At 40.8% G+C, this 26,651-nt stretch overlaps 1 long non-coding RNA gene across 2 annotated transcripts in view; it reads right to left on the minus strand.

Annotated features, from left to right (window-relative positions):
• Positions 1 to 26,651, minus strand: part of LOC110287482 (uncharacterized) — a 107,738-nt gene that overhangs the window by 80,641 nt on the left and 446 nt on the right. The gene's annotated exons all lie outside the window — the stretch shown is intronic.

Genomic DNA, 26,651 nt, shown 5'->3' on the forward strand with positions numbered 1-26,651 from the left:
GGTTTTCTATTATACCATTTGCTGCAAATTTTTATAACTATGTCTTTAAATATGCATTTCTGTGACTCGCTATGCATTTTTCAAAGTAGGAAAATCTCATTACACTATCTTTTTGTTTGTTTGTTTGTTTGTTTGTTTGTTTGTTTGTTAATTTTTGGTTTTTCAAGACAGGGCCAGTCTGTGTAGTCCTGACTGTCCTGGAACTCACTCTGTAGACCAGGCTGGGCTCAAACTCACAGAGTTCTGCCTGCATCTGATGGGATTAAAGATGTGCATCACCACTCCTGGCCTTTCCTCCCACTCCCTCTCCCTGTCCCTGTCCCTCTCCCTCTCCCTCTCCCTCTCCCTCTCCGTGTCTCTCTCTCTCTCTCTCTCTCTCTCTCTCTCTCTCTCTCTCTCTCTCTCTCTCTCTGTTGAGACTGTGTTTTAATTGCAACAGTTCTCTCTTCTCTTCCCCCTTCTGTCTTCTATAGTGCTGCTATTCACAATTTATTCGCAAATAAAATACATTTTATTTGCGAATGTCAGTTCACACACCATTATCAGTGTGTGAAGAGATGAGCAGCCTGTGTCAGAAGGAAGTTGTTGCTCCCTTCAATAAAAAAAAAAAATCTTCCTATGAAAAGAGAGTCATTCTAGTTCAGTGTCACATTAGTGACAAGATTTACATGCTAGTCAAAGTTTCTTATCTCAGTTTGGAGAAATACCTAGCAATTCCTAAACCAGAGCTTGAGTCATGCAACCCTGGTATTATACTCTAGTTCCTGCTGTATAAAGGAGCAGAAGCAGTCTGTAAGCAGGGACCGAAAGGAATGAATCAACAAATATTAAATAAGAACATTCACTCAAGAGTATTTGTGGGAGCCGGGCGTGGTGGCGCACGCCTTTAATCCCAGCACTCGGGAGGCAGAGGCAGGCGGATTTCTGAGTTCGAGGCCAGCCTGGTCTACAAAGTGAGTGCCAGGACAGCCAGGGCTACACAGAGAAACCCTGTCTCGAAAAACGAAAAAAAAAAAAAAAAAAGAAAGAAAAAAGAGTATTTGTGGATCCAGACACTAAAGCAAGTGCTGGTAATACAAAAGTGAGCAAGCTGGCCAGACTCTCTTCTTTTATGGAATTATATTCTGATAAGTCAGATCAACTAGGCGATGTTACAATTGAATATGCGGGGAGATTTCCATGTCACTTAACAAATGAAGTTTGTCCTGTGAAATGCTTCATTGGGCCACTCTGTCCTTGTGTGAACATTACAAGAGTGCACTTGGACAAATATAGATGGTATAAATCAATCACTTTGCGTGGTCTCTTGATGTAGTCAAAAGACAAATTAAACAAAAGATGCATGAGTCTGCTGCTAGTGTAATGCAGGATGCTGCTTTACAGTATATACATTCTTATAGAAGTAGGAATCAAATAATTATGTGAAAGTATAGTGTAATAAGTCAATAACATATTCATTTATTAGCACATCAGATACATTTGTGTCCAGTGTGATTTTATATTTGGGGAGATTCAGAAAGCTTATTTACATCAGTATCCCTATAAACACACAAATAATGTGTTGTCCTTTATGGTTACCATGGCTACTATATCAACTGACACTAAAGGACTTCCACAATATATTCTACCATTGACCAAAGCATCGTCATGTGGTACATATCTGTAATTTCAAATTATGAGGAACATCGTGAAGAAAATGAAAATAATATTATGACAGGGATTAAGACATAATGGTGCTATTTGGAGGTAAGTGCGGAACATCACATGCATATCACCCGGGAACCCACTAGAAATGCAACCTCGGAAAGCCAAGCATGGCAATGTGTATTGTAATCCCAGCACTTGAGAAGGAGCAACAAGTAGACTCATGGGTCTCATTGGCCAGTCAGCCTGGCCTGCTTTGCAAGCTTCAGGCCAGTGGGAAAGCCTGTCTCAAAAACAAACAAATAAAATGTAGATAGTTGTAGATAGTGCCTGTGATGGTTTAAATGAGAATGGCCCCAATAGACTCAGATATTTAAATGTTTGGTACCTAGCCTAGTCAGTGGACTTCTTAGGAAAGATTAGGAGGTGTGTAGCTTTGTTGGAGGAGAAATGTCATCAGGGGGTGGGCTTTAAGGCTTCGAAACTCCACACCAGGCTCACCCAGTCTCTCTCTCTCTCTCTCTCTCTCTCTCTCTCTCTCTCTCTCTCTCTCTCTCTCTCTCTCTCTCTCTCTCTCCCTCTCTCTCCCTTTCTCCCTCTCTCCCTCCCTCTCTCTCCTCCTCTCTCCCTCTCATTCCTGCTCTCTTCCTCTCTCTCCCCCTCTCTCCCTCTCTCCCTCTCATTCCTGCTCTCTTCCTCTCTCCTCTTTCTTCTCTTTGCTTCCTACTTCTAGATCAGATATAAGCTCTCATCTACTACTCCAGCACCATGCATGCCTGCTGCTGTCATGTTCCCTACCATAATAGTTATGGTTGAACCTTCTGAGACTCTAGACAAGTCTCCAATTCAATTTTTTTAAAATAAATTACAGTGGTCAAGGTGTCTTTCTCTATAGAACTGCAACTGGAAGAATTACCAGAGGTTGATCTCTGGACTCCACATGCATGTGCACATGTGTATGAACACATATATGACCATGCGCGTGCGCGCACACACACACACAGAGAGAGAGAGAGGCAATCTCAAATTAATATCAGATATTTTCTCTGACCTGTGGTACCTAGATCTTTATGGAGACATAAAATCATACATGTGTATTTCACATAAAATTGCCAGTAGAATTGTCTAAGAGAACAAAAGGAACTTACAGGAGTTGTAAGAAAAATAAAGGAGAGAATAGTAAGGCATGAGGAGGCATGTATTCAGCATTTATTACAGAGTGAATAACGTGTGAAAATGTCTTACATAACACAAATACCATGTACAATGAATATACACCAAGGAAAAAATTTAAATGTCCAATCTCAGCCTCCACCCCAGGACTGATTTCAAGTTCGAAAAGTAACACAATCCGCCACGTGATGAGCATAGACCTCACAGTTTGAAAGACTGAATAGAACACCAGATATGGTGGCCAGGAAACACATCTTTATGGATGTGACCTTTCAGCAGAGATCTGAGAGATACAAGGGCCTTGGCAATTAAAAGACTAGGACAAAGAGGCACACAAGGCAACAGCAAAAGAAGCCTTCTGAAGGCTACAGGCATGGCTCAGCAGGTAACAGCACTTGCTATACAAGCACAAGGACCGGAGTTCACATTTTGCGTAAAAAGTCAGGTATGACAATAGATGCTCCTGTAACTCCAGTTTTGTGTGGGGTGAAACAGAAGGCTCACTGGCACTTGCTGGCTACCAGTCCTCCTCCAAGTTCAGCTAAAGAGCCCATCTTAAAGGAATAAAGCAGACAGTAATAGATCAGGACACCCAGTATCTGACCTCTGCATGCACATGTGCACATGCACCCAGGCATTTGTGTTTGCATCCATCTCACACACAGACCCACAGGCACACACATGCCTCCACACAGAAAACATGAGCTCAGAGCAAAGGGGAAGGAATAGAAGGTCCTGAATGTGGGAGGCAGGGCAAGTGACAGGAAGTGATATCAGAAGGATCGCACTATAGATCTATTATAGATCATGGGAAGGAGTTTGTGGTTTGTATGTTGTTGTTCGTTTGCTTGCTTGTTTGTGTCTCAGTGAAATGTGAAGCTTTAAACAGATTTACACTGAATTATTTTTCCTGACAAGCAAGAGAACTTGCTTTGCTGAACTTCATTCTCTCCCCTCTCCATTATGCTCAGAGACACTTTGGCTCCTTCCCATTCTTGCCCATGCATATTACAGCCTTTTCTAACAGCCTGGAAGAGTGGAGGTCCATTCCTAAGACATAGCCTGGGGATCCCTTAAAAGCCTGGTGATCCACAAGCTCTGCCAGTCTGCCCTGTCTTCTCTCGTGGGCCTTTGTGTTTGTATCAGGAACTAGAGCTGCCTCTTCCTCTTCGAAATAAATGCCATTTTTCTTCAAAGTGATTTACTATTGAGTCACAGATAGCTAAAGTTTATCATTTTCTTTCACATTTCCAGAACGATCCTGGCAACCTCAAACAATGGTAGGCTGATGCAGTAAGCCTTGTTTTTTCTATATCTATATCATAACCCTGAGTCTCTTTGCATAGATGTCTATGTTAGAATTGTCTGTGGTTTTGCTTGCTTGTTTGTTCAGTTGGACCGAGTAACTTGAGTATGCAAAGAGCTTCCCCTGAGCCCCAGCCACTATGAATGCCCCTCTCACACAACAGCTGCCTCACATGTGTCTGTCCCTGTTCCTCATCCAAACCCCACTCCGTGCCCCCCCCACACACACAGGCTGATGCTCTCCATTGTTCTAGTGTTGAGTTGAACTCTTTCCCACATGCTGCTCTTTCAACCACTTGCTCTCTCCTGGTGGGAGGCCACCAGATGAAACTTTAGAATTACCTCTGACAGCTTTGGCTTGATCTTGACATTAGTATCAATTTTATTGTCAAATCTCATGGTTGTTTTTTTTTTTTTCTCCTTTGACTCTGCCTCCTCACTATCTCCTGCCAGGACTTGAAGGTGCACATTTTCCCAATGACCCCAGGCTCTTCATACCTATGTAACACAATCAATCCCTCAACTCTAGTTCCAGGAAGATAGACCAAACCCCTGAAGTCTTCCCTGGATCCTTCTTGTCTCTTGGACTCTGTTCCATAACTGCACAACACTAAACTCAAGATAATACCTTATGGCATATAAAATATGGGCTGCTGTCAAAAAGCAATGCTTTATTCAAAACAGCAGCCCCTTCTCAGTCAGTGCCAAACTCCACCAAAGCCCTCTTAAACTCCCTGACATCTAGAAATACAACTTCACCACTATATTTCTCTGCAGGCGTATATTCTTTCAGGAAACATAAACCCTAGTAGCTCCAGTGAGCTCCTTCCAGTTGCTTAAACAATTGATTTTTTTTCTTTCCTTGGTTTACTTTTATTTAATCACTTGTCCTTGGCCTGGGTTATCATGGTGTGATTGACAATGCTCTTTGTCACCTGAAACCAATCCTCTTCCTACCTCCCCATTCATGGGTACCATGCACAAGTATCGAACTATAAACGGGAATTTGCAAGTTAAACAATTGATTTTGAACATCCGCATTTGTAATAGTGGAGGCTGTGATGGTACATGCCTGTACTTCCCAGCACTTGGGAGGCTAAAGTAGAATGGTCAGGAGTTTGAGGCCAACCTACATAGGCTACATTGAGTTTAAGACCAACCTAAGCTACATAGCAAGATTCTGTCTATGATGATGATGATGACGGAGGAGAAACTAAGCAAAGCAAATTGAAAGTTGCAAAACCTGCAGCTGTATTTTGATGTTTTATTTATAGTTAAAATGACTTCCCTGCTCTAGAGGTAAAATGCACAGCTGGCATTTAAAAAAAATTCTGTATCTTTGCTACATAAGAAAAAGAAAACAAATTATAAATCAACTCAGTATTATAACACAACATTGTATGTGACCTGAAGTCTTAAAACCCAAAATGTTTAATATTCATGTAAATAAAATAATAGTCAATGAAATTTTCATTGTACCTATCTTCTATCATTTTCCACAGATAAATGTTAAATGGTTTTAATATTCTCTGAATCTTTTTTTTTTCAAAAAGACACTCTAGGAATTCAATTCTAGTTCAATTTCTATGGTATTTTCCCAAGTCAAGTTGAAAGAAAACATGGACACTTGATATATAGATATAGATAGATATAGATATAGATTTAGATATTAGATATTTTTAGAAGTATCTTCCTTATGCTTTCAATTTAATTTTTTTAATTTAAAATTCTACCAGACAGTAGCCAGTTTGGTCTTTCCACCTAAGCTTCAAGGGGAGATTGGATTTGTCTCAACTCTTCCTCCAAGAAAGAAGCATCAACATTGAGGATGAAATGGCCACTTAGGTAGCATATCAATAGTAGCCTGCATGGATTCCAGAAATGAATGATCAGCAAAACATGCTCCATGGACCAACTCCTACATGAATTCTAGTTTGTTTCCATCTGGAAATTAGGAATGGATTTTTTTAAGATTTAAAAAAATTATGTACGTGAACATTTTATATATATATAATATGTACATACATATATGTTTATATATACATGTGTGTATATATAATATATATACATACTTACATATATGTTTATACACACGTGTGTATGTGTGTATATATATATATACATACATATATATGTGTGTGTGTGTATATATATATATATATATATATATATATATATATATACACACATTTGTGATGGCTATTCTTGCTTGTTAACTACACCTGAAATTACCTAAAACTCAAACAGCTGGGTATGCCTGTAAGGAATTCTTTTTTTTGTTGTTTTTGTTTTTATTTCTGTTTTTGTTTTTTTGAGATAGGGTTTCTCTGTATAGCCCTGGCTGTCCTGGAATTCACTTTGTAGACCAGGCTGGCTTCAAACTCAAAAATCCGCCTGCCTCTGCCTCCCAAGGGATTAAAGGAGTGTGCCACCACCGCCCAGCAATTTTTTTAACTGTTCTTTTTTTTTTAAATTAGATATTTTCTTCATTTACATTTCAAATGCTATCCCCAAAGTACCTCCCTCACCCCCACCATGCTCCCCAACCCACCCACTCCTGCTTCCTGGCCCTGGCATTCCCCTATACTGGGGCATATAATCTTCGCAAGACCAAGGGCCTCTCCTCCCATTGATGGCCAACTAGGCCATCCTCTGGTACATCCTGAATGGGGTAACCCAATCACAAAAGAACACACATGATATGCACTCACTGATAAGTGGATATTAGCCCAGAAACTTAGAATACCCAAGATACAATTTGCAAAACACATGAAACTCAAGAAGAAGGAAGACCAAAGTATGTATACTTCGTTCCTTCTTACAATGGGAAACAAAATACCCATGGAAGGAGTTACAGAGACAAAGTTCGGTGCTGAGACAGAAGGAAGAACCATCCAGAGACTACCCCACCTGGGGATCCATCCCATAAACAACCACCAAACCCAGACACTATTGCATATGCCAATAAGATTTTGCTGACAAGACCCTGATATAGCTGTCTCTTGTGAAGTTATGCCAATGCCTGGCAAATACAGAAGTGGATGCTCACAGTCATCTATTGGATGGAACACAGGGCCCCCAATGAAGGAGCTAGAGAAAGTACCCAAGGAGCTGAAGGGATCTGCAACCCTTTAGGAGGAACAACTAACCAGTACCTCCTCCCCCCACCCCCCACCCCCACCACAGAGGAATTGTTTTCTTAGGGAAATCATTTGAAGGAGGAAAGTGCACTTTTATTCTGGATCTTTTGTGGTAGGAAGATCTACCTTTATTCTGGGCCACACCTTCTTCAGGCAGCCTATATAAAGGATATGGCTAAAGGAAGCCTGCTCTCTGTCTGTTTTCCCTCACTCTCACTGTCAAGTCCATTCCTTCACTGGCATCGGAGCCTACCACATCAGAATTCCAGAATTCTGATCACCAGCTGAGACATCTAGTCTCATGAACTAAACAACTACTAGATTCTTGGACCTTCTGTCGGTAGACAAGCTGTACCGTAGCCTATAAGTCATTCTAATAAATCCCCTATAAATATTTATATATTTATTCTATAAATTCTGTTCCTCTGGAGAACCTTGACTAACACAGTTTGTTTGCATGTGTGTACATGCATCCTGTGTATGCCTGGTACACCACCAGGATCTTCTGGAACCATAGTTACAGTTGATTGTGAGCCACCATGTAGATGGTGGGAATTGCACCAGGGTCCTCTGGAATAACACCCAGTGTTCTTAACTGATGAACTGTTGTTGCTACATCTCTGTGACAATTAATCTTAATTTTTCAACAGGGTTGGATTTTGAAATCACATAGGAGACTAACCTCTGTACCTGTCTGTGAGAGTATTTCCAGAGAGTTTTGACCAAGATTCGAAGACCCACTTAGAATGCATGTGGTATCATTCCATGGGGTGGGGTCCTGGACTAAACAAAAGTAAAAACAAGTTAAGTGCAAGCATTCCTTTCTCTGCTCCTTGACTATAGATAGAATGTGACCAGCTGTTACAAGTTCCTGTTATTATGTCCCCACTATGATATTACCTTCAAACTGATAGCAAAAATCAGCTCTTCCTTCCTTAAGTTGCTCTTTTTATATTTTTATCACAATAATAACAAAAATAATTAGTATAGTTCTTAAGTCGTGACTAGACTTATGTTTGACTTTTCTCAGAAGCCATTTACAAATTCATATTTCAGACTTTATGTGTTTTTTGGACTCAGAGCCTTGGTTCTGATTTGGGAGGTGGTCAGTTATTTGGGGGCTTTGTTGTATTTGTTCATTTGTTTGTTTTTGAGAAAGGGTCTTGTGCAGCTCCTGCTGCCCTGGAACTTGCTATGAAGCTGAGGATCACTTTGTTTGAATTTCTGGTCCTTCTATCACCACCTCCTTGGATTGCAGGATGCAACACCACCTTGGATTTTTTTCCATGTTCTACATTTTGTATATGTATGTGTATGAGAGAGTGTGTATGGTGGTGTACACATCTGTGTGTGTGTGTGCATTAGGTCTGAGGAGGAGGTCAGGAGTCCTGTTCTATCTGTGATCTATTCTGTCTCTCACTGAATCTAGAGCTAAACTGTTAATCAACAAGCACCAGAAATCCTTAGTAACCATCCCTAGTGCTTTAGTTGTATTCATGTGCTCATCCAAGCCCAGGATTTTTATGTAGGTGCTACAGATTTGAACTCAAGTTCTCATGCTTACACAGAAAACACTGGTACTCATTAACATTTTCTTAGCCCCATGTGTTTAACCTTCTTTAGGGGAGGCAAGACAACTTCATAAGTGCTGCAATATAAAACCAGCCCTCTATAGCTGTAAGGTCCCTGTCTTTCTCAGTGTCTTATTGTGGTGAAGAGACACCAGGACCATGGAAACTTTTATAAAAGAAAACATTTAACTGGGGCTGGCTTACAGTTTCAGAGGTTTAGTCCATTATCGTCATGGTGGGGAGCACAGTGGCATGCAGGCAGACATGATGCTAGAGAAGAAGGGATCCCTGAATCTAATTTCTTTACCTTTCTTTCCTCTTCAACCATGACTACTATCAAACACAACTAACCTTCCCAAATGACCAACAACAACCAACCCATCATGCCTCTTGGGGCCCTAGCATTTTTACATTCTCTGAAGAGTCCCCAGAAATCCAAATATCACACCATCACAGAAACTTCCTGTACCTGGCAAAATTACACCCCTGCTAGAGCACGAGGCAAATCATAGTCAACTGCTGTGAACAATCTGAAACAACCCGACATCCCAAACCTGGGATTAAAATAAACACATTTGTATAATTCTGTGTTTTTTTTTTTTAAGGAACAAAAATTCTCACTGCGCTGATGGGCAGGCAGTAGAAAGGGACACCAGACCTGGTTTTAGCATTAGAAACCTCAAAGCCCACCCCTCAGTGATACACTTACTCCCAAAAGGCCACACCTACTCCAACAAGGCCACACCTCCTATTCCCTGTCAAGTAGTGCCACTTCCTAATGACAAACCATTCAAATATATAAGCCTATGATCACCATTCTTATTCAAACCACCACAATCTCTATCTATGAATTCCAAGAACTATGGATGAAAAATATAAAAAAGATGTGTATGCCCTGCAGTTATTGTTGTAATTATTAGTATTATTCCATAAAATAATAAAATAATAATTATTTATATGGCCACTATATTATATTTGGTATTATACAAAGGCTAGCGATGGCTTGAAGAGGTAGTATATAGGTTTTATGCTAATATGTACCATATTCTATAAGGAATTTGAGCATCAGAGGATTTTGATATCCATGGGCTATCTTAGAACCAACCCTACAGTTGTCAAGGGAGAAACGTACTTCCTACTGTCTCATAACATGGAACATGAGGTTCTATTTGTTCCACATTTACTAGTATCCAGATTGAGATGCAGATTCCAGTGTTATCAGCCTTTTTACTCCACCATAAATCCCCCACAGATTGCTCTACAGTAGTATCATCATCTACTTACACCCACTGTCTAGGTCCATTACATCTCCAGAAGTCACCAAAACACAGCCATGTAAATGCATGTATGAATTCTGCGTTTCTCAGCTGTGGCCTGTTTATCTCTGAGCATGCTTGCAAGCACCACTTGGCAGTGCTGCAGCACACTCTGTACAGGAAATGCATGTATAGATGAAAAGAAACCTAAGATGCAGAGCAGCTAAAAGAAGTATGTGGATCTTCTTGAGAGCCAACCACAAAAAAGACATTTTGAGATAACTAGGGAAGATTAAATATAGACTGATGTATGACATTAAAAGTGCTTGTTGGGCTGGTGAGATGGCTCAGTGGGTAAGAGCACCCGACTGCTCTTCCGAAGGTCAGGAGTTCAAATCCCAGCAACCACATGGTGGCTCACAACCATCCGTAACAAGATCTGACTCCCTCTTCTGGAGTGTCTGAAGACAGCTACAGTGTACTTACATATAATAAATAAATAAATCGTTAAAAAAAAAGTGCTTGTTAATTTTGTTGGCTCTGACCTTGAATTATTACTTTAAAGGCTTTATCTACTAGAAGATGCATGCTGTGACTTCAGTGATAACGTATGTGATTTAGATTTGCTTTAAAGTGCTGCAGCAAAGAGTAATAATAATGGGTAGACTAATGGTAGAATAAGCTAATAGTTGATCTAGGTAACAGGTTCCTGAGGCTTCAGTATCCGTGAAAATGTTTTAAATTTTCAAAAATATCAATTAAATGTGTACTACTGCTCTTGTACTATTAAGTTTTCAGGAACACAGTAGTCCTCTTTTTTCTTTCTTTCTTTTTTCATTTTTTTTGGGGTTTTTTTTTTCTGGATTTTTCGAGACAGGGTTTCTCTGTGTAGCCCTGGCTGTCCTGGAACTCACTGTCCTGGCCTCGAACTCAGAAATCCACCTGCCTCTGTCTCCCAAGTGCTGGGATTAAAGGCGTGCACCACCACCACCCAGCAGTGGTCCTATTTCAAAGCACTCCAGTTAAATGTCCCTTATATCATACTTTCTATTTGCTGTGCCTTGGCACAATTGCAAACATATCAGAGACCTGGTGCCAGCCAGCTACTGCAAGGCCTTAATGAAGAAGAACAATTGTGAAGTTTCCCCTAACTCTGCCACAAGGGCTATGTGATTTGGATTATATCACAAGGCATGATCCGAGGCAGTTATTTTAGGACAGGTTCACACCTCCATAACACCCCCAGTCACTAGCCTTTTGTTTTCATTTCATTGTCGCCTTGGTCAGGGATTCTATTGCTGTGATGAAACACCACTGCCAAAGAGCAAGTTAGGGAGGAGAGGGTTTAATTCAGCTTACACTTCCACAGCACTATTCATTGTTGAAGGAAGTCAGGACAAGAACTCAAAGAGGGATAGAACATGGAGGCAAGAGCTGATGCACAGAGATGAAGGGATGCTGCTTACTGGTTTGCTCCTCATAGCTTGCTCAACCCAGGACCACTAGGCCAGCGATGGCACCACCCACAATAGGCTGGGCCCTCCCCCGTTGATCACTAATTGAGAAATTGCTCTTATAGGCTTGTCAGTGGACCAATCTTATGAAGGCATTTTTTCTTTTTTAATTTGTGTTATTAGATATTTTCTTCATTTACATTTCAAATGCTATCCTCTTTCATAGTTTTCTCTCTGAAAATCGCCTATACCCTCACCCTCCCCCTGCTCCCCAACCCACCCACTCCCACTTCCTGGCCCTGGCCTTCCCCTGTACTAGGGCATATAATCTTCGCAAGATCAAGGGGCCTCTCCTCCCATTAACGGCAGACTACACCATCCTCTGCTACACCTGCAGCTAGAGACACAAGCTCTGAGGGTACTGGTTAGTTCATATTGTTGTTCCTCCTATAGGGGTGCAGACCCCTTCAGCTCCTTGGGTACTTTCTCTAGCTCCTTCATTGGGGGCCCTGTGCTCCATCCAATAGATGACTGTGAGCATCCACTTCTGTATTTGCCAGGCATTGGCATAACTTCACAAGAGACAGCTATATCAGGGTCTTGTCAGCAAAATCTTGTTGGCATATGCAATAGTGTCTGGGTTTGGTGGTTGTTTATGGGATGGATTCCCAGGTGGGATAGTCTCTGGATGGTCCTTCCTTCTGTCTCAGCTCCGAACTTGGTCTCTGAAACTCCTTCCATGGGTATTTTGTTCCCTATTCTAAGAAGGAACAAAGTATCCACATGTTGGCCTTCCTTCTTCTTGGGTTTCATGTGTTTTGCAAATTGTATCTTGGGTATTCTAAGTTTCTGGGCTAATATCCACTTATCAGTGAGTACATATCATGTGTGCTCTTTTGTGATTGGGTTGCGTCACTCAGGATGATACCCTCCAGGTCCATCCATTTGCCTAGGAATTTCATAAATTCATTGTTTTTAATAGCTGAGTAGTACTCCATTATGTAAATGTACCACATTTTCTGTATCCATTCCTCTGTTGAGGGACATCTGGGTTCTTTCCAGCTTCTGGCTATTATAAATAAGGCTGCTATGAACATAGTGGAGCATGTGTTCTTATTACAAGTTGCAACATCTTCTGGGTAGATGCCCAGGAGTGGTATTGCTGGATCTTCCAGTAGTACTATGTCCAATTTTCTGAGGAACGCCCAGACTGATTTCCAGAGTGGTTGTACCAGCTTGCAATCCCACCAGCAATGGAGGGGTGTTCCTTTTTCTCCATATTCTCAGAAGGCATTTTTTTTCTATTGATGTTCTCTCCTCTCTAACAACTCTAGCTTGTGTCAAGTTGACATAAAACTAATCAGCACAGTTATTTTGTTTTGTTAAGACAAGGTCTCATATATCTGAGGCTATCCTGCAGCTAGCTATATAGCTGTATCCAAGCTAGTATGTAGATTACAGGCATGTGCCAGAATGGCTGGTTTATGTGGTGCTGGGAATCAGAGCAAAGGTTTTATGCACTTTTGAAAAGCAGAGCAGCATTTTTCTTATGACCCCATCATCTCTTTGGTCACAATTGCTTTAAACTCCCCTTCTGGGGAGGACACAAACAAACATCTATTTATCCTAGAGAGGGAATCAATGACAGACCCAAGAACAATTATTTTGATTGGAGTTGCCAACAAAAGCATAGACAACTTACTAGAGGCAACACTGTCAAAGAATTCTCTCTCCTCTAGCAACCAGTAACTGCTGATAAATGCTCAGAGGGAGCACTAATTCCTGTGCCCTCCCTACCTTCCATGATTGATCAATAACCAATTGTTAACAGGCCCAATCTGTTAGGGTCTTATGTGGCTTATCCCAGAGCTGCTCAGAATCCAAGGTGACAATGTTCATATAATGCCGGGAAGAGAGCATTTCACAGTAGCCATTCTCTTATTATTTTTAACATTCTCCCTTCCCTGTTCTTCCCAACTCAGTCTCTCACTTCTCCTTTTCCCTTCTGGTATTCCTTGAAGGGTTCTCTCTGTTAAAATCTTCCCTATGTTCTGAACTATCAAACCTTTTTTTAAATGTTTTTTTCTGTGTATCTCCACTGACTGTTCTTTTTTAGCATGTCTATGGAATATATTTCTAACTGCCTGGTAAACCTGGAGAGATCACTCCAATTTGGCAGAGATAGTCTCTAGATCAAAACCCTGCTCTGACTTTTATTAGCAATAACATCCTAGGCCAGTCATTTCACTCCTCTATAAGGCTAAGCAGCAATATCTTACTTCTTAGAGTGGCTATGAGTTTAGTAAAACTCTTGGACCAGTAGGCAAGCCATATCCCTCACAGTATGTTGTTGTTCTTGTTTGTTTGTTAAGTGATTATTGTTGTCTATATTGTTGTTGCCAGGCAACCCACCTGCCTTCAGCACCTCCAGCATGATTTGCTCAGCCAGTAGGAATAGAGACAGGAAAATGTCTCTCTGAACCTGTATAAAACACAAATATATCTGGAGCCCATGAAACAATTTTCATGTTTTCCTGGAGTGTCATAGCTTGTAAGATGCAGGGCCCAGATAAAGATCTTTGGAGATTTAGCATATTGTTTGTATTCAATGTAACTCAAACCTGGGGGCAACCAATCTTCAAAGGTTGCCTCGGACTGAGATGCACAAAACAAAACAAAAACAAAAACAGGAGACTTTTGAGGATAAATCTAAAAGCTCCAAAAACTTGGAGGATATTTTCATCATATACAATCAAAACCTACCCTTTCTTACCAACCTTTAAAATAAATAACTTTGGTCTCAGTTACCTACAGAGTTGTCTTGATTTTGGTCACATAGACATCAAACAGCAGTAAAGAGAATTTCTGACCATATAATGCTAGTCAAATCCAGCTTCTTTGAAGATAAATCAACCTACCCCTGTCATTGTCGTTTGACGTTTAATAGCCTTCTCTTGTCAGCATTGGGTGGACCTTCTATTTTCATTTTCTTACCAGAATTCATTATTTCTATCTGAACAACAACAAAAAAAGATGAAGGAGATATTTTGTTTTGGTCAAATTTTAAAACTCTATCACAAATAAGTAGAAATAAATTGTGGTGGTTAAAGTGGTTTGGCTATAATCCCAGCACTCAGGAGACTAAGGAGGGAAGATCATTGTGAATTGGCACTATTTCAGTTAGCTCAGAGGAGAAACTGAATAGACACATAGATTGATTAGGAACACGGAAATGAATGTACAAGTTAGAGATATATCTGGCCTCTCTTACAGTGGGAGATGGGTCATTTGAATGTCCACAGGACAGAATATACATTGCTACTAGTCACCTATACCTTGCAAAGTCCTAAAGTCATTCAAAGATAACAAAAGGCTAGGAACAAAAGAAACTCAAGATAGGTAGTATTTAAACAACATATTGCTTGTTATAAAAGTACAAATATTTCCCTAGGCAACCCATGCTGTTCAACATTTGTTGGACTAACTTTTCCTACTGGCATCACTATGCTTCAGATCTTGCATAGCTGTGGGATGAAGCCTCAGAGGGATTATAGAAAACAGGAGGCTCAACAGAACATGGCATTTTTTATAAGCTTTTTTTATGTAAGAAAGCATTAACAGAATTCTTTCAATAAACACTTGTTTTATATGTATTACTGTGCAGAATATTGGGCTCTCCAAAATGCATACTTCATTAGTAACTTAAGCAACAGTTAACTGAAAGATTAACTTCTATTTGAGACCATGCTTCATTCTAAAACCAATATTAGCTTTGATGGCAAGTCTCAGTGTACTGTTGCAGAAAGTACACTGGACTGGGAGTCCAAAGTTCTGTTTTTCATTTTGATTCTTCCACTCACATAAAAGTAGTTCCATCCCCACTGACATCTAACGTGGTAGGGTCTTACCCTGGGCCAGATATCATATTAAGGGCCAAGCAGATATTGTCTCTCTTCAAACAACCCTAGCATCTTCTTCCCATGTCCTAGTTGAAGGTAAGAAACAGAAACATAGCTCACCATACAGCTAATGAGAGACTAGGCTTGAATCTCAGTTACACCTTTATTAAAATGACCCAAATTATTACCTGTTATAAGGAGCAGGTTTCTCTCACTTCTCCCTTTCCCAAAAAGAAGGATTGAACTGAGAGACAGACATTTTAAGCAGAAATATATTTCTTATAGGAAAATGTGCACTCCAAAGGAAGAATGGAGTTGGCTATCCTCAAATAGTTGGGTTCCGTACTGTGAATTTAAGTTTTTCAATGCATATTTATGAGCTTGATGGCATATTCATGGGGGTAAAATGACCCTTTCCCCCTTCCTAATCAAGATGGTCCAGATCTCTCTCTCTCTCTTCCCACGATTCAAACCACAATACAAATGATACTGTAGTAAAGTCGGGTCTTTGAGGATGCAGATCTTTTGTTGGTGTCCCCATGTGGGAGTTGGGAAAGTTCCCAGGGGCCTGCTCATCTGGCAAAGAGGAAAGCTTCAAGGATGTTTACAGAGGGCATCCCAATTTATATGAGACTAAGCCACAGGTAACTGCTGCAATTTCCTTGGTTAACTTAGGCCTAACTTTTTTTTGTCTGTTTTTTGTTTTTTCGAGACAAGGTTTCTCTGTATAACCCTGGCTATCCTGGAACTCACTTTGTAGACCACGCTGGCCTCAAACTCAGAAATCTGCCTGCCTCTGCCTCCCACGTGCTGTGATTAAAGGCGTGTGCCACCACTGCCAGGCTAGGCCTAACTTCTTGCTTAACCAGGAAAAAACAGCTAGCAGGATACAGCTGCAGTTTGCCTTGGTTCCTGCCAGGCTGGCTCCTTACCTACTTTATCTATAGTCACAAGGTCTCATATAGATATGCAAGACCTTGCCCCCCCCCAAAAAAAAAAAGCCAAAACAGAGGTGAAAATACCAGATAAAGTGATATCTTCTTTCTGTATGGCTTGTCTTCCAAAACTTATACTGCAGCATCTCTCACCTCTGAAACCTCTGTGATTAAGAACAGAAAACAGAACTCACTTGACCTTGACTAACTGAGTTGGACCAAATGGGAATTATTGTCTGACACCAAGGATGGCAGATTTAGACTCAACCTCCTTAAAAGGTGGTATTGAGAATCTATACCTGCTTACACCCCAGAGAGGCCCCTTGGTCTTGCAAACTGTATATGACTCAGTACGGGGCAACGCCAGGACCAAGAAGTGGGAGTGGGTGGGTAGGGGAGCAGGGCAGGGGGGGGAAGGTATAGGGGACTTTCGTGATAGCATTTGAAATGTAAATAAAGAAAATATCTAATAAAAAAAAGAAAAAAAGGAAAAAAAGGAAATAGACTCTAAATACTTGACACACTAAAAATATTTTCACAGACCTTTGGACACTCTGGAAGAAAGGTGTCATGGAATGATTCACATCTACCACGAATTCATAACAGTTTTAGATAAATCACCTGGCTTCTGAGTCTTAAAATGTCACCCATTATTTGTTCTCATAAATGTGTGCTCAGGATTTTCATCCCAGAAAAATAGATTGTGGGAAACTTAGGGTGATTATGTGGACTACAGCTCAGTTGTGTTGCTGAAAACATCATGACACTCACTAGCAAGGTTGGGACAGATGTCTGGTTCAATTCATGAAGGATAATGGGGAATAGAGGACTCTTACTGGCTTCTCAGTTTCATTAGAAATAACACTCAATGACACAGCTGTTATAGAAATATCTTTCGGGAACACAGGGCCCCCAATGGAGGAGCTAGAGAAAGTACCCAAGGAGCTGAAGGGATCTGCAACCCTATAGGTGGAACAACAATATGAACTAACCAGTACCCCAGAGCTCTTGTCTCTAGCTGCATATGTATCAAAAGATGGCCTAGTCGGCCATCACTGGGAAGAGAGGCCCCTTGGTATTGCAAACTTTATATGCCCCAGTACAGGGGAATACCAGGGCTAAGAAGCAGGAGTGGGTGGGTAGGGGAGCAGGGCAGAGGGAGGGTATAGGGAACTTTCGGGATAGCATTTGAAATGTATATACAGAAAGTATCTAATAAAAAATAAATAAAAATTAAAAAAAAATCTTTCTTGCAAGGTGCGGTGGCCTACACCTTTAATCCCAGAGGTAAAGGCAGGTGGATCTCTGAGAGGTCCAAGCCATCTACATATCGAGGTCTAGAACAGCTGGAGCTACATAATGAGACCTGACTCAAAAGAAGAAATATTTTTTCCTCCCTTCAATAATAAGATATCTTATGCTGAAGGTTTATGCCTGTATTATTTTTCCACACTTCCTGATGTTGAAAGTTTTCCTTCTCATTCCAGACTTGGTAACTTTAGACTTTAGACAGCCGTTGTTGCATGAGCTACCAAGTCACACTTGCACGACACACATATGGTAATTAATACCTCTCCCTATGGAGCCAAAAGAGACCACATGAATATTCCACTATTAAAAAATTCTTTGTACAATGTTGCTTTGAAAGATGCTTTAGAATACAGACGTGGTTTAAATAAATGATTTATGATACCAGACGTGGAACAGCAACTTAACTAAAATTTCCATTTTTTTAAAATAAAGACAAAGTCAAATTAGAAAAAAGATCTATAACACTATCTCTGACTTACTTTCCAATGGTTTTATAGCTAAATATATATGCTGTAGGGATCTGGAGAGATTGCTCAGTTGTTAACAGTATGTAATACTCTTCCTGGGGACCTGAATTTAGTTTCCCAAACCCTTATCATGTGCCTCACAACTGTCCGTAACCCCAGCTCCAGAAGCATCTGACATCTCTGGCTTCTGTGGGTACCTGCACATACCCACACAGAGATACACATAGACACACGGACACACACATCCACACGGAGTTAAAATAATAACCAAAAAATCTTTAAAAGGATGCAAGCTATATTAAACATATATTAGTTTACTTGCTTGCTATCTGCTTTCTGTTGTCCCTTGCTCTCTCCTCAAGTGGCCACTATAATAGTGCCATTAAATAAAATATGTATTAAATCATAGAGCAAACAAAATCAAACTTTAAATTTAAATCAAAGTTGTATAATCCCATTAAGCCTATGCAGCAGTTAGTTATAATACTGAAGCTGGCAAGTTCTCTACCACTAAGTTACATCCCAGCCTTCTTCTTGACTTTTCCTTTTGATAGAATGAAATTATGTTGTTCAGGCTGACCTCAATGAACTCAGTCTGTACCCCAGACATGACTTGAACTTTCAAATTTTTTGCCTTTGTCTCCTGAATAGCTAGACCTGTACCACAAAGCCCAGATTTATGGTGTTTTATGGATTTCCAAGAATAAGCAGACATCTAAAATGTTTTCATGATGTTAATGGAACATATTGTAAATGTGGGGTACTTAATTTTCACAAACTGATCAAAGACTTTAACATGAGTAAAATGCTCTTATTTCTTTTTCTGTTTGAAAAAGGTGGCATGATTATCATCACATTGTGTTTCTAACAGAAACTCCAAGTTACATAAATTCTTTCCAACACATTTGACAAAGGAAGAAAATATTGGAATTTACATACATTATAAATCTGTCTTGTGGTGCATTTATGGTGTACTTTGTTGAAGTAAGAACAGAATGTAAAAGATATGTGTTTTTCCACTCTCACATCATACAGCCAACACCCCAGGTCTACGAGCTCAGTAAAATAAAAGGATGCACGCAGTCAATGAGAGGTGAAAAGGTATGCATTCCATTACTCAGTGTAAGAGAGAGAAATAGATGTGCCTGAATAAACTGGCTAATGATCCCTCTGAGAAAGAGCAAGTACTTGCCTATGAGGAACTTCAGCGCTCACTTAATCAGTAAGATTTATGCTAAATGGACTTTAAAGGACATTCCCCTTTCCAGATCCTGCTATAAGATTCAGTTCAGTGTTTGAATGGAAATGATTTTACTAGTATACATAAGAGTCTTGGGGTTTGGGGGGGGGAAGGGAGGCTTCCCCAGCGGCAAGGCAGGCTCTGGAGGGTGATCTTAGGAAATAGAGGTCCTGGATGAAGGCTGGGTGCGTTCTCACACTCTGCCAGGTGAAGCCTGGAAGTCAGTCCCACTGAGGAGCTCAAGTCACCAGGGCTGAACATGTTTCTGAGCTCTCCCACAGGAGGGGACTGAACTGTGATGTTTAACCACCAAATTTCTGCCCATTATGGGGTTTGGGCTGCCATCAAAGACCAATGGCGTCAAGTGTTCAAGGTAAGCTCTTGGGTGATCATAGGAAAATGATATAGAGTCATGTATGAGGCAATAACTTTGTCAACTATAAGAGTCTCTAGTGTGAAGTAGCTTTTCAATACCGCAGTGCATTTTGTTTTGCTGATTAATATAGATTGGGATGTTCAGGCATAGATGATGATATGATTACAGCAATATACACATCAAAATGCAGATAGAGTGGTGGTGATAAAGGAACGTGGATATAATTGCAGCACTACAGATAATTATCCATATAGTGGTGTAGATATGTTTTGAAAGGTAGATTTAGAGAGCTATAGGTAGTAATGGATCTTGTGGCAGATAAAGAAGTGACATAGGGTTATGATTATATGTGTTTAGATATAATAGTGTATAAATATTGGCAGTGATATAAACTGACATTATAGTTATATAGATAGAAGTATAGTCACAGATACAGATTTTTCTGCATGTATAGGTGTGGCTGTAGCTAGATTCATCCACAGACATGTGGATGTGTAGGTAGAGATGCAGATATTGATGTACCCCTAGCCACCCAGTCTCTAAGCAGTCACCCCTTGCTTACACATTGGTCTTGCTCTTGCTGAATTCTCATCAAGTTCCTTGCCCTGACTTGAGCTTATGTTTATGCCTTGGACTTCTCCCATCACAGCTTTATACCACAATGGAATGACTATTGTCCTTAAGTGGATCAATTCCACATTCCTATAGATGAACAATGTGACCAGTGTGTCCACTTTGGTCTAATAACTGCAGAGCAGCTACTGGCGTGTACCAATAAACCACTATTTTGGCTGAGGCCATGTTGGGGGTTAGAGGGTCTCACTCTGTAACCCCGGCTGTTTAGAAGTTGCTGTATAGAATAAACTGGCTTCAACTTGTGGCAATCTGGAGAACTGGGATTAAACGTGTGTGCCACTATGCCTGGCTACAAACTACTATTGAAGACACTACTTCAGTGGGATTAGAGAGGATAATGAACCTGGGAGTTCATTCACTAAATAAATACTCCTTCTTTACTAAAATTAGCCTGATTTTGTAACTTCAAATATAATTGGGGGGACCATAAGTGATTTTCCCCCCACTTTTGGCTGAAAAAAAGAGTCACAGAATTTGGAAGGAGCTGTTTATTGATCCAAACTCCTTAGCAAATATGTATACAAATATGTATTGTGTGTGTGTGTGTGTGTGTGTGTGTGTGTGTGAGAGAGAGAGAGAGAGAGAGAGAGAGAGAGAGAGAGAGAGAGAGAGAGAGAGATGAACTGGCTGGCTTGTCCAAGTCAAGGAAGTTGGCTGGCAGAGGCCTCCACTAAATCCTGATTCCCCTAATTGTCTGCTGTACTCAAGAGCAGCACAAGTTCTATGTGTCAGGACATGTTTGCCACAAGTTACCTGAGAGAAGGCAATTTTCAGGATTTCCTATTTTTCTCCTTTTTAAATGAAGTCATGCTAGAAAAATCGTTTGTGAAAGAGAAGGATAAAATGGGGACAAACACTTAAATGTATGAAACACAAAGGATTGAGCCTCTTCCTTCCTCGTTTCCAAGGCACCCTGAAGTACTTCTGTTAACACTCATGCCATGAATTCTAATAATGTGTTTGCATTTCTCTAACCCAGGGCGAGGGATTATATCTTATTCATCTTTATATCCCACCCAAACAGTGTCCAGCACAGGATTAGAGAGGGGACAATTAATGTCAGCTAAAGGAACGAGAGTGCCTATGTGCTATATATGAGAATTTTGGAAAATAGGAATATATTTTTTAAAAAGACTTTTATTTTTGGTAACTTTTGATATTTTACATGTTTTTAAAGGGTCATGATGTCGATCCAACTTGCACAGCACACAGAACATTTCTCAAGCAAATGTTTCCAAACCAAGTTGAAGTGACTCGGGGTTAAGAGTCTTTCCTAAGACTTGTCAGAACTAGGTTGCCTGACTCCAGCTGTCATCGATCATCATATAGGATTTTCACAGGAAAACACAGACAGACAAGCCTTGCAGCAGGAGCCCAAGTTCCTACACTCGACTGTGAGCAGGAAAATAGTAAGGTATGTTTCTGCACAACAAGGAATGAAGTAATTATACAGGACAAACTAGACCTGTAACCCAGCAGCACACATCCCCCAAGACAAAGGCCAAGCATTGCCCATAGAGAGCCTTCGGTTGGGAACTTACATATTTAGTGCAAAACCAAGAAAGCTAACAGCCAGGCAGTAAGAGTTCATTCACAAACAAGAAAATCTTTCTATTTAATAGTGAAAAAAGAAAAGGTTGAAGTCAGGCAAGGGTGGTCCATGCCTTTGATCCCAGCACTTGGGAAGCAAAGGCAGGTGGATCTCTGAGTTCGAGGCCAACCTCGTCTACCGAGTGAGTTCCAGGACAGCCAGAGATACACAGAAAAACCATGTCTTAGGACGGTGGCTCAGTGAAGACCCCACATTCACATTAAAAAAAAATATGCATAGTAGCATATACAAAAATCCCATCTCTGGAGAGGCAGAGACAGGGAATCCTAAGGGCTTGCTGGAACACTAGTCAAGCTGAGTTATTAAGGTCAATGTTCAGTGAGAGAACTTGTCTGGCCTCAATGTGAGGGCTTGCCCTGCCTTTTGATTTCTTGTTTTGTCCTGTTTGGGTGTCTTCTCTTGGAGGCCTGCCCTTTGCTGAAGAGGAAATGGAAGGGAAGTGGATCTGGGGGAGATGGGAGGAGAGAGCAAGGAGGAGTGGAGGGGGGGGGAAACTTTGGTTAGGAGTGTCTTGTATGTAAAAAATAAAATAAAATTTAAAAAATATGTAAATAAATTAAAAGTGGAGAGTAATTGAGAAAGACATCGAGTGTTGACATCTAGCACACACACACATACACACAAATATGTAGACACACATGCATAATAGCCACATGCACACAACATTGCAAAATACTTTAAATAACTTTATGACTTTTTATTGGACTCTATTCTTAGCTATCATCATCTGCTTGTAGCCTAAGGGCCATGGGTTGGATAAACCCAAAGAGTCTGGATCCCTTAAAAGTACCAAATTATCTCTCACTAGAGCAAACTTCTCCGTACATAAAATAGCATCCCTCTCTTTGTTTACAGCAAATGAAAACAAATATCTACTGCTTCTGAAAGTAACTGACATCACTCCAACATTACCAGGTTACATACTCCTGATATAAAAATTAAAGAGACTGAGTCAGGAGGATTTCTCCGAGTTTGAGGTCAGCCTGGACTACAAAAGGAATTCAAGGTCGTACTTGGCTATACATTGAGACTCTGTCTCCCAAAAGAGTGAAATTAGGTTGCAAGATTAGTCTCCAGTGAGGTCGGAGTTCAAAACTCAAACCTCTTTCTGTTTTTTAAATTTATTTTATTTTATGTGTATGAGTATTTTGCCTGTGTGTACATAAACACACCACATATATGTCTCTTGCCCAGAGGCCAGAAGAGAGTTCTGTACCCCTAGAACCTGAGTTACTGATGCTGTGTGATCACTTCATCATTACTGACAATGGCTGTAAGCCATCATAAGGGGGCTGGGACCTAAACCCAGGTGCTCTGCAAAAGCAGTCAGTCCTCTTAACAGCTCAGCTCCAAAACTCATCTTTATAATGTTACATTGCTAGGTCATCTTAAGTAAGATATTGAGATGCCTTAAACTTCACATTTCTCACCTGTAAACTGGGATGGTAATGCTTGCCTTCTATAGATGTTGTCAACATCAAATCACTACTCTCAATAAAATACCTATCATGTAGCAGTCACTGCACGAGCATCAGTCACCTCTTCCTAATGTACCAAGTGGAGACTTCATTGTTCTTTAAAAAAGAAGATGAAACATTCTAGAAACTACAGGCTAAGTGGTCCAGTTTACTTCACTTCGGAGATGGAGAATCGGGGATTATCCAGTGGGTAGATATTTCCACTAAGTGGTCCCCACTGCCTATCACACATTCTAACAGTTAATAGAAACCAAAAAAAGACACTTGAACAAGCAAGGTTGAAAAGATATGGGAGAGGGGGGAAAAAGAGAAGGGAAGAAAGGAAGGGAAGGAATGTGAAGTGATTGGTAGCTGTTTTCCACCACAGACACAAGAAGGAAACCAATCCAATGCATGCGCAAGACATAAATGATCCAAGACAGAGGTCAGCAGGCTTCCATCGGCATAAACTTCTTCAATGACTCCTCTCACTCAACAAGAAGAGATGAAAAGCTGGACAGTGGTGGTGCACACCTTTAATCCCAGCACGTGGGAGGCAGAGGCAGGCGGATTTCTGAGTTCAAGGCCTGCCTGGTCTACAGAGTGAGTTCCAGGACAGCCAAGGCTATACAGAGAAACCCTGTCTTGAAAAACCAAAGAGAGAGAGATTTTAAGGTTTCTTCAAGGTGAAAGGCAATTTAGAAAGCATGATGAATAGTCCAGGAATGGTGACATATCTTTGTAATTCCAGCACTTGGAAGGCAGAGGTAGGAGATCTCTGCAAATTCAAGGCCACCCTGGTCTACATAAGTGAGTTCCAGGGAAACTCACACACACACACACACACACACATACACACACAGGGCTTTGAAGATGTCTCAGTGAGTAAAGCACTTGCTGCCCAAACAAGTTCCCAGAATTCCTATAAATCAGGTATAATAATGCACATCTGTAATATGAGAGACAGAGACAAGAGACTCTCTGCATACTCCCAGACCAGCTAGCATGGCATACTATCAGTAAACAAACAAACAAACAAACAAAAAGACTGTCCTCTAACTCCTACACTCATGCTATATATAGCACACGAATGTGAACACACACATCACAAATACACACAGAAAGATGGTGGTTAAAAGAAAGAAAACAACATCTTGTATGAGGGGCAAGACTATGTGCTAGAGAGATAAAAGTATTAACTTGGTTTCACCTATAAAATGTGGTCACTGGTTCATATGAATGGCCTCAGCATTGGCTGTTCACTAGACTCACCCAGGGACTTTCTGAGTGGTTCTATACCCAAGCCATAGTCCAGGCATTAGAATCTTTAGAAGTGTTTCCCAGGCATCCGTGGTGGCAAAGCTTCCCATGTGATGCCGTTGTGTTTTCTAACTCCCAGTAAAGATGATCTGTAGACTGTCACTACCATAAGTGTGATCCTCTAGTAAACAACCTGAGTGTCTTTTAGAAGATTGTTATCAAAACCTTTGGACCGTACCTCCACCTAACAACAGCATCTGCCTTTCAAGGAGATTCCTGGGTCAGTTGTACTAACAATGAAGTTTAAAAACACTGGGCTGGACAGTGTGTGTGTGTGTGTGTGTGTGTGTGTGTGTGTGTGTGTGTGTGTGTGTGTGGTGTGTTCAGGAAACACAAAAATATTCCATTATACTTTTTTCTCAAAGGGGAGGAGATAAATGAGAACTAATTAAAAGATACATTCTTATACAAGGCACATGGGATTTTATGGTACTGTGATCAAAGATCATTTTCCCTTTGTAGAATGGAATAGAGCCTCCTAAAGATCAGTTGCCAACTTTGTCTTCAAAGTCAGCAGTGCCAATGAGGTTATTCAGAATACTTGCCTCCAGGTGACAATTTCTATCTGACATCTCACCTGCCAATACCTCATCCCCAAGTGCCTTTTCTCTTCCTCATATGGCCTGATAGCTTCCCCAGGAAATAATAGTCGTAACTGGGTTGGCTGAGACATATTTTGTTTCCCTGGAAGCTATATGCTCAAATATACACTCCCTATTCCCATCCCTGCTTGAATCTGTGGAAGACAACTTCACTCTAAAAAAGAAAAGGAAGGAAGGAAGGATGGAAGGAAGGAAGGAAGGAAGGAAGGAAGGAAGGAAGGAAGGAAGGAAGGAAGGAAGGAAGGAAAGAGGGAGGGAGGGAGGGAGGAAGGAAGGGAGGGAGGGAGGGAGGGAGGGAGAGGGGAGAGAGGGAGGGAATTGGAAGGAAGGGAGGAGCATCTAATTATAGAAGCTAGAAATTGACAGTTAAGTATTAATACAAGATGCTCCTTTGACCTTTATTCTGGACAGTGTAAAAGGACAAATGAGCCCTGCATCTTAGGCTACTCATGCAATTAGACTTTTAGAAGAGCTGTGTCTCTGAAGGAGTGGATGCTGAGTGGGAGCAGAATTTTCAGTTTGATTGAATTTTTGGGTTAGGTAACAGATAATGTGGTATTTTGTTCATGTGCCCCCAAACCTTGCTTTCCAATCCTGCCACTCTGCTCTTTGCACAGAAAGCAGAGCTCCTAAGATCAGGCCCCTGGTACATACTGTCAGGCCTGCGCTGAATTGGGGTGGAGTGTAAGCACTCCAGCTTTAGCATAAGATCCTTGGAGATACGTGTTCTCCCAGAAAGAAGCTCCAGCAGCGTGATGCACACCTCACAGTGTTTTCTCCAGTGCCACCAGAACAAACTGTTTCCACTCAAATCCTTGTCCCAGTGTCTGCCTGTGGCAAAACCCACACCAACATAAAATACATGTCCTATTTTCCTTAAGATATTTTAGATATAGAGTCCATAACCTGATGTGTAGCTATGTTTCCTCTCAGTTGAACCATTCTCTCCTGAACAGAGGAAAGAAACTGGCGAAACAAAATGTAAAGGCTTTGCAAGTTCTGAAGGTTATAAGACTGACAGATCCGCCCAGGACTATAAGAAGAGAAAAGAGTAAACAAAGCCTGGTGTAGCGGTGTTCACCTTTAATCTCTGCACTCAAGCAGAGGCAGCTAAGATCTCTGAGTTTGGGGACAGTTTGGTCTACATAGTTCCATGCCAGCCAGGATTGCATAGTGAGAGCCTGTCTCAAAACAAAACAAAACAAAACAAAACAAAACAAAACAAAACAAAACAAAACAAAACAAAACAAAAC

Source organism: Mus caroli, unplaced genomic scaffold, assembly GCF_978045245.1.
Source record: "Mus caroli unplaced genomic scaffold, Mus_caroli_1 scaffold_5, whole genome shotgun sequence".
NCBI classification, from domain to species: Eukaryota; Metazoa; Chordata; class Mammalia; order Rodentia; family Muridae; genus Mus; species Mus caroli.